We start from the raw sequence: 10,255 nt of genomic DNA on the forward strand, positions 1-10,255 counted from the left end.
TTTTGAGTTTCAAGAAAAAGTGAGCTATGGTAGGAATTATGCCTAGTAAGGATATGAGTCTTGTTTTGATTTGACTTTTCAGGTAAGTAGGTAGGCATGTAGGTAGGTAGATAAGTAGGTAGGCAGAAAGATTGATAGATTGATTCAGTTTCCCTTTTGTGTGACCCCTGATGACCAGAATCATAATAAGCAGTCTCTGTGTGTTGTGAACCCCAAACCTCTACAGGAATGTGAAACCTGCTTCATTGCTGCACTGAAAGGCTCATGCTCCCAGAAAGGAGTCTCCTCAGTCCAGAGAGGAAACACAGGCAAGATAGCTACATTCCCCTGCTCAGTTCCTCTAAAGAAAGCAGGATGCCATTTTGATTAGACTTGTGTTCTAGAATCAACCTGATAAGTAATCTGGGCTTAGCCCATGTCCATCATTTCCCCAAGTCAGGGAAATGCCATGCATTACTTTTCTACATACATTCCCTGAAGAATATGTTTGCACAAAAATCTGCCCCCACTCAGCCTTTCTTTTTCTCTGAAATATCCGTTGATATGTTGATGTTATCCATCGTTTTGCTTTCTTTGCCAAACTTCTTTTTAGGCATAGATTCTTACCCTCTCTCTTATTAACACACAACTCCTCTCTTCTCTACTTCTCTATTACCAGGATTGCACAGATTCTTCTCAGCTGACTGGCTCAGGGACTAGGGCTTGTAGACCCACATGGCCTGCTGAGTTTTCACTTTTTGATTCCCATACTCAACCAGCAGTGAAAGACCCACTCAACATTCAGCTTTGTGAGGCTCATGCCACACACAGTAGCATTCCTCTAGGGCACATTCCAGTTCTAGGCCCAGGAAATCCCCAGAAGTCCATCAGATGACAAAAAGTTCTTCCTAAAACGTGATAGGATGGAATGTGGTCCAGTCTGGATATGGGTTGTCCCCACCAAAACTCTTGTTGAAATTTGATTCCCAACATAACTGATGTGCGATGTGGTTGGGTCATGAGAATACTGCTCCGTGAATAGATTAATGTCTTTCCCCAAGGACTGGGGTAGATCTCTTTAGACTAGATTAGTTCTTGCAGGAATGGATGAGTTCTCTCTGGAGTTAGTTGTTTTAAGGTGGGGTTGCCTCTCGTTTTTTGTCTTTTACACGCATGCCAGCTTGTCCTTCCACTTTCTGCCATGAATTGATGAAACATACCTCACCAGAAGTGGCTACCCCATCTTAAACTTCCCACCCTCCAGACCCATGAGTCACAAATAAACTTTTCTTTGTAAATTACCCAGTCTCGAGTGTACTGTTACAGCAACAGAAAATGGACTTAGAAAGCATCCTAAAACCAAATATCTTTCTGTGTGCTTTAATTTATTATGCCACTGAGAAATCCAGACTTAGAAAACAAATCTCATTTTCAACAATTGAAGTCTTTAATTTTTCTAGAGACAAAAACAAATGACAGAGAAAAGAGAGTAGCCTACCTAATTTAAAGCCATGTTAAAGGGACTGTCACACACCATCAAGATCACATAGAAACAACCCACTTACCCTGCTTGGTTCTGTTCTTTACTGAGAGGAACACAATATGCCTTAGTGTTTATTCCCCTAGCAGGATGGACATTGGTTGTCCAGGTGTCTGGTCTCTGATAAAGGTGATAATCTTCCCTGAGGATTGTGAGGTCAAGATTGCCATTTCTTGCCGACATTTTTCCTGAAACAGTTTGAACCACACAGCCTGGGTCACTTATCTAAAAATCTACTTTAACCTAAAGGAAAAGTTCCTGTGAAATCTACACATTTTGTCAAATATTGCTGAATGGCAGCCTCTGGAACTTATTTCTGAGTTTTATAGATATATATTGCATACTTTCTAGTAGGTAGCCCTTCCTTAATCTTCGATAATTAGCCTCTTTCTTGAGACAGGTAATTTAGTCCATGTGAAAAAGACCATTTAATTCCCTATAATAAATGAAGAGTTCTTTCATAGGAAAAAGTTCTTTCACAGCAAGAAGAAATATATAAATAACAGTAGGAATAATAAGCAAGGGATATGAACACCCAGTTAAAAAAAAAAGTGCAATTTGCCAACATATAAAAATATGTTTAAAATTTCACTAGTAGTCAAGGAAATATGAAGTAGAATAGCCATGAAATATTATTTTATATGCATCAAACTACAAAAACAAAAAAGGGATTTAACACTTGAATTTGGGGATAGATGAGGGTGCTTCAAAAAGCTCATGGAAAATGAAATTAAAAGGTAAGTTTATTTTGGTGGAAAAAAACTTTGAAATCTATGCATAGTTCTTTCATAATATTCATTTTCCATAAGCTACTTGAAGATTCCTTACATAAGGAAAATTGCTAGAATATATGGCAGATGAAATTTGAAATATACTATGACCTTTATGGAAAGCAACTTGGCAACATTGTTGAAAATCTAGATGTATATGCAAATATACTCTCAACTTCTCATCCCAATCCTAGGACTCTAACCTATCAAGATAAAATTACTGGGGCCAGCGCCATGGCTCAGTTGGTTAATCCTCCACCTGTGGCACCAGCATCCCATATAGGCGCCAGGTTCTAGTCCCAGTTGCTCCTCTTCCAGTCCAGCTCTCTGCTGTGGCCCTGGAGGGCAGTGGAGGATGGCCCAAGTGCTTGGGCCATGTACCCGCATGGGAGACCAGGAGGAGGCACCTTGATCCTGGCTTCAGATCAGCGCAGTGCCGACCGTGACAGCCATTTGGGGGGTGAACCAACGGAAGGAAGACCTTTCTTTCTGTCTCTCTCTCTCTCACTGTCTATAACTCTACCTGTCAAATAAATAAAATAAAATAAAGATAAAATTACCAAAAAATGAAGATACATGTAAAAAACAAGAACTAAAAACAAAGCGAAAGTCACTCAAAGATGGGGTGAAAAAATAGGATGCCTGAATAAATTGTGATGTGCCCACAGAAAACCACATGGCCATTAAAAGGAGTGAACTAGAATAATGCAATTTAACTACTCTTGAACCAAAAAACAGATGCAAAGATAGAATAAAAAAGTACCTTTATAATTAATTCCCATTTAGAAGTTCTACCATTTGCAGCAAAATGGATGCAACTGGAGGATATCATGTTGAATGAAATAAGCCAGACACAGAAAGACAAATATTGCATGTTCTCTCTTATATGTGGGAGCTAAAATTTAAGAAGTGAACAAAAAAGAGGAAAAAGAAAGAAGAAAAATAAAGAAATGTCTGTGTGTATCAGTATTACTACAAATATGGTTTTGTAAAATTTTGTTTTATACCTTTGTCAAACCAGCAGTTAAGAATGCTATACTATGGTAGTTTGAATGATCTGTGACTACTTTAAAATTTACTGTATATGGGAAAAATGGTCATTTTTCCACTCAGTTACTGTTTATAGTCATTGTCTATAGTCCACTAGACTAGGGTCTTTTTGCTTACATGTGTTAAACTTCTTATTTGGTGAAGTATTAAGTTTTTTTTACTGTAATGTAATTTTAAAATGTTATCTCAAAAACTAAAAAAAAAAAAAAGGAGTAGCAAAGAGGGTGAAGAGGGTGGGAAGGAGAATGGGGGAAGGAGGGAGGAGGGAAGAAGGAAATATCATTATGTCCTTAGAATTGTATCTACAAATCACATTGAATCTGTTAAATACAAAATAAAAATTAAAATAAATTTTTTTTAAAAAATTAATTCCCATTTAAACAAAACTTAAAAATCTTTGTGATGAATATATAGAAGAGACCTATATAGAATTATATAAATTTAGCTCTAAAAATGTGAAACAGACACTCAGTAGGTTTTAACATGGTCATTTGTAATATTCGAGGATCAGAAATGGATACTAAAGTCCAAAGTGCTGTAACAGACATTTATGATAAAGACAGAATATATGATATCATATATCTGATATATATATCATGTATTTCATATGATATAGCATATAAAAATTACGTAAAAATTAGACATAAATTAATAGCCATGTTTAATTTACATAAATATATTTAATATGTATAAATATGTACTTTATATATTTATATTGATACATGACAAGACTTCAAAATATTCATAGAAAATATACATTATTTTCAATTTCATTTTCCATAAAGCTTTTGGAGTCCCTTCAGACCTACCTCCAAAAATGTACATGAAAGCAATGATCACCAAAATGTTAAAGACAGTTATATCAGGGTAGTCAAATTTTAGATAGACAGGACTCTATTTTTTTATTTGTTGCTTGAATGCTTTGAGATAGGCATGCCCTATCTATATTCTACATAATTTTATACATGACATGTATATAAAAGTTTCTTGGCATTATATTATTTATGTTTTCTATAAAGCATACATTACATAAAAATAAACCTGTCTGGCTGTGAGAAAAGGCAACAATAATAAATAAATAAATACATAAATACATAGGGAAAAAGAAATCCCTTCCTCAAAGTTCTCACCTTAGCATAGTAATCAAATTCCTCAGCTTTTCATTATGATAATGAAGTACCTGAGAAAACCAACTTTACAAAAAGAAAGGGTTGTTGGACTCACAATTTTGGAGGTTCAAGTCCAAGATCAGGCAGCCCCATTGGTTTAGTCTTCCATGAGGGCAGCAATAGTGGAACATGAGGTGGAGGAAAATCTGTTGGTAAGCCTGAAAGCAGAACGGCTAGATCCAACTTGGTTTTAAGCCCTCTCACCAGAACTCCCTTTTGAGCATGTGTTCTCATCACCTAAGGACCTTCCATTAGACCTGCCTCCTAAACACCATAATTGGATTAAGCTTCCACCCTGTAGGTACCATTAACTATGGCTTTGGGGTTTGGGAGCCAAATCTTGCTTGAGCCATAGCAGTAGTGCTTCCCCAAAGTACTTTAACATGTAACTGCACTATTAAAAATGGTTTATTAAGTGAAATGTGAAGGATGTCCCTCTTTCTACAGGAATCTTTTTTATAAAAAAGAAAATAGAACGTCTAAATCCTTGTTCCAATTGCCTTGCCTATTTCATACTGATGGATTATGAATTGCGTCATCCTTGCTGCAATATTTGATGGATGAAGACTGTTAGGTAGCAAGAATGACCCTGGAGTTGTTGGCAAGATGAAAGGAAGCACTGTGAGCCAGCATTGTGGCCCAGCAAGTTAAGCTGCTACCTACAATGCCAGCTTCCCATATGAGTGCCGTTTGAGCCCTGGCTACTCCACTCTGATACAGCTCCCTGCTATCACTGCTGGCAAAGCAGCAGAAGATGGCCAAGTCCTTGGGCCTCTGCAATCCATGTGGGAGATGCAAATGAAAGCTCCTGACTCCCGACTCCTGGCTCTGGCCTGGTCCTGCCCCAGCCATTGCAGCCATTTGAAGAGTGAACCAACAGATGAAAGATCTCTCTTGTCTCTCTCTTTTTCTCTCTGTATCTTAGACTTTCAAATAAATAAATAAACCTTGAAAAAAAAAAAAAGGAACACACAATGGTATGCCTAGCTGACTCTGAGGTCCTATGATCAACCTCCCAGTCACTTGTCTCATGTCCTCTCATTAAGGAATTTAGAGGTTAAAAACACCTGATTATGGAGGGAGATTGGGACCAGGTAATTAACAAGCAAGTGAGTCAAACTCCAGAGTAGAGTTATTACTGGGTTCTTATAAATAAATTTGAGGTTACTGGAACATATCTTTCTTCGCAACCTAAAAGAGTCATGTGAATATAAGTAGCCATGAGAAGTAGTTATATTTAATTTTTTTAAAAAAATTACCTAATAATCAAGATAGGAATCCCTGTGCCTGGTTTATAAAACTATTTATAAAGATATAATTACTGTAATTATCACACAGTTATTCTTAAGTGTTGAAAATTAACTGAAATGTGATCCCTGTTAAACATAAGAGTGGGAATAAGAGAGGGAAGAGATGTATAATTTGGGGCATGCTCGGGCTGACTTGCCCCAATTGGTAGAGTTGGAAACATACCAGGGGATTCCAATTCAATCCCATCAAGGTGGCATGTGCCAATGCCATCTCACTACTCCAAGTGATCAATTTCAGTTCACAATTGATCATAATGAAAGGACTAAGAGTCAAAGGGAGCACATAAACAAGTCTAGTATCTGCTAACACCAACCGATAGAATAAATAAAGGGGAGAGTGATCCAACATGGGAAGTGAGATACTCAGCAGACTCATAGAATGGCGGATGTCCTAAACAGCACTCTGGCCTCAGAATCAGCCCTAAAGGCACTCGGATCTGGCTGAAAAGCCCATGAGAGTATTTCAGGCATGGAAAGCCAAGACACTCTGGCAAAAAGATCTCTGTGAGTGAGATCCCAGTGGAAAGAACAGGTCTTCAAAGAGGGAGGTGCCTTTCTCTGAAGGGAGGAGAGAACCTCCACTTTGACTATGACCGTGTCTAAACAAGATAAGAGTCGGAGAACTCAAGGGGCTTCCATAGCCTTGGAAACTCATAACTGGTGCATAGGGAGATTACTGATGCCATAAACAGGAGTGTCAATTTGTTAAGTCAACAACAGGAGTCACTGTGCACTTACTCCTCATGTAGGATCTCTGTCCTTAACGTGCTGTACACTGAGGCTTAATGCTATAACGAGTACTCAAACAGTATATTTCACTTTGTGTTTCTATGGGGGTGCAAACGACTGAAATCTTTACTTAATGTACACTAAACTGATCTTCTGTAAAAAAAAAAAAAAGAAAGAAAGAAATTATCAATTCCCAACTTGACTCTCACTGGGATTAAACATGACAATAGGTCTGATCTGATTTCATCATCATTTAAAAAAAATCATCTATTATTTCTCACTTTATGTTTCTGTGTGGGAGCAAACTGTTGAAATCCTTACTTAAGGTATACTAAGCTGATCTTCTGTATATTAAGATAATCGAAAATGAATCTTGATGTGAATGGAAGGGGAGAGGGAGTGGGAAAGGGGAGGGTTGTGGGTGGGAGGGACGGTATGGGGGGGGAAGCCATTGTAACACATGAGTCGTACTTTGGAAATTTATATTCATTAAATAAAAGATAAAAAAAAAGATATAATTACTGTACATTTTTCCACTACACAATTTTCATAAAAGGTTTTGATGCAAAAATCAAAATTATATCTGAAAAAGCATTCCTTCCAGTTTTCTGATTCTAAAATGACTTGGTCTGCTTTGAGTTCCTTAAGTGTCATATACTCGAAGCCTTTCTCAGACAAGACCTGGCCACTGGTCTTGCAATTCATCTGAATACACTTCCTAAATGAGTAACATTTAAGGTGACCTTTGACACAGAACCATTTAGCTTCTACTTCACCCCTGACTAGGTCACTCATAAGAAAATCAGAAAAGAAAAAAACTTAAGACTGCGAAGTGAACACTTGCATTTTGAGAACAAGGTTGGATCCTTTTCCTTCTTCTTCTCCCTGAAGATAGCCCTCAGGGAGGTAGGGAACAATTTAGTGTGCCATACTTGCACGAGGGAGGGACTGCAAGAGTTAAAGCTGAACCACCTTGGAAGGAAGATTTTAGGATTGAGGGTAGCCTGCCTTCCAAGAGGCGCATACATAGTTAGGGTGACCACGTTTAGAGGGAAACCGAGACCCCATTATCTAGAAGAGAGTGAGAAGGCCAAGAATTGAGATCAGGGGTATGAGAAAAAGAACATGGGGCAAAGGCAGGAGGATCCCAGGAGGATCCTGATTCAGTGTGAGCTAGGACAGGGAGAATGGCTGTGTAGAGAACTCAATAGCTGGGGCAGGTGGTTTCCTGCAAGAGGAAGAGCAGAGCCCGTCCAGTCATCACCAGGCCATTGCAGGTGAGGGACCCCTGTTTGAGTCCTCACATTCCAAGACATTTGGTCACGTTCAGACAGCCCCAGGTCTCACTTCAGAACATGTGTGAACCATTGGATGGCTAGCTGAGGCAGCGAAGAGGAAGCTCTCTTCCCTGGACGTGGGAACCAGACAACTGGAGCAATGCAGGCAGCTCCATTACAGCTCGTGACAACTTTTAATGCTCTGTCATTGCCCTTTCCCTCTGGAGGCAGGAAGTGGTTCAGGACCAGGGTGCGTGAGCTAAATACAGTCTCTGATTACTTATGTTCACACAAAACCAACCTAGGCACAAGCAGTCTCCTGACAAGTCAGATGATGATCTCCAGGGGTATCTGTTCCAACCCCATTTCTCTATAATTTATATATTCATAATTTGAGATTACTTAAAGTGACCTGGAGGGTGTCCCCTATCATCAAGATAAGAAAGATAAATATCTCCCTATATATTACTTAGTATGGTTTTATTATGAATCAGGAAATGGATTCCACGAACAATTGGTCCTTGAATCTATTGCCAGAGTCTCCATATTAATTATGCTAAAACTGAAGGTATTATCTTTCAGAGTCCACGAAATTAAACCCTGAAGTTTAACATAAAATACCACCTGCTATAAATTAATTTGATGTATTATCTAGAGCTATATTTTGCTGTGAATTTATCCTGGAACATATACCACAAAAGCAACTGAAAACCTCTAAAATCCATCTTTTTCCCCTTCAAAAATTCCCCCGTTGCCTTGGTTTTGTTGTTTCCTGACTGGACAGTTGCAGCTGTGTTTTAGTGAGTCTCTGTGTCTCTGGTCTGTCTCTTCCTTGCTACCTTCAGTGAACCCATCCTGCTCACACAACTGTGTAGAAACGCACAGCTGTGTGTCAGGAACAAAGAAGAGTTCCCAACAGGTGCCGGCTTCCACGCTGGAACTGCCTCAGGCCACGTTCTGTCCCACATCCCAACCTGACACTTTGTCTCTTCTGTGCCTCTGATTCCAGTTTTTATGATTTCCTCTGGACATCCTACCCAATTTAGCCTCAAAATCTCTCCTAGACATAATCCTGAAATTCACCTTCCAGCATCCTACACCTAGCACTTGGGTAAAGGATACTTCTGTCCTTCCCAGCACACACTCTCTAGCACCAGTGACCTGCCAGGGAGAATTAGAAAATTTCTAGTCTTACTTACTTCTAATCTATCCCCTAGTCAAAGCCAGACTTGCTTTTCTAAAATAAAACTTATAATGTCTCTCCCCTGCTTAAAATTCTTCAGAAGTCTCCTTTGGCTTTTTAAATTGGCAAACATAAGAAAGTTCCTCATGGTGTTTCCCCAAAAACCTTTCCAGCCTTCTCACTCACAACTCCTCCATAATTATCTTTTTGAAAAGATTTACTTATTTATTTGAACAATAGAGTTACAAAGAGGTGTGGGGGGTGGGGAGAGGTCTTTCATCTGTTAGTTCACTCCCCAAATGGTTGCAATGGCTGGAGCTGTGCCAATCCAAAGCCAGGAGCTAGGAGCTTCTCCCACGTGAGTGCAGGATCCCAAGGACTTGGCCCATCTTCCACTGCTTTCCCAGGCCATAACAGAGAGCTGGATTTGAAGTGGAGCAGCTGGGACCTGAAGCAGTGCCCATATGAGATGCTGGTATTGCAGACAGCAGCTTTACCTGCTGTGCCACATTGCCAGCCCCCTAATTATCTTTTGATTCAACTATTATAAAATACTTGAATACCCACCAATGTACAATGATTTCCTAGTTCTGATATTCCCCCTTTCTGGAATGTTCTTTCCTGCATTGTTAACCAATTGAATTTTAACTCAGTCTTCAAAATTAAATATAAGTATTTTCTTCTCCAGAAAACTTTCCTTGATTTCTCTGAGCAGAGCTTACTATTTCAGTGTTGGTGGTCCTGCAGTGCTTGTTACTAACTTTATTATATATCACTGTAACTGTTTGCTCTTAATATTATTCCTCCCACTAAACAAAAATCTCCTGAGGGAGAGGGCTATCTTTGTTAATCTCTGAATCCTTAGTTTCTCACATAGCATCTAACCCAGAATAATTGGGGTTTTTACATTTTTATTTATTTGAGAAACAGACAGATAAAAACAGACATATAGACAGATAGTGAGCTCCCATCCACTGGTTCTCTCCTATAATGTGTGCAATGTCTGGGACTGAGCCAGGCCAACACCAGGAACCAGGAATTCAATCCAGATCTCACACATTGAGTGCAGGAAACCAATTACTTGAGCCAGGGTAAATATTACCTCCCAGGGTCGGCCCTGATGGGAAGCTGGAGTCAGGAGCCAGAGTCAGGGATCACCTAGACTCTCCACTGTGAAACGCAGGTACCTCAACCAACTGGGCTAAAAGCCTGCTCCCATAACCCAGCATAATTATTGACTATAGGAAC

The sequence above is a fragment of the Oryctolagus cuniculus genome, chromosome 1 (genome assembly GCF_964237555.1).
Source record: "Oryctolagus cuniculus chromosome 1, mOryCun1.1, whole genome shotgun sequence".
Lineage (NCBI taxonomy): Eukaryota > Metazoa > Chordata > Mammalia > Lagomorpha > Leporidae > Oryctolagus > Oryctolagus cuniculus.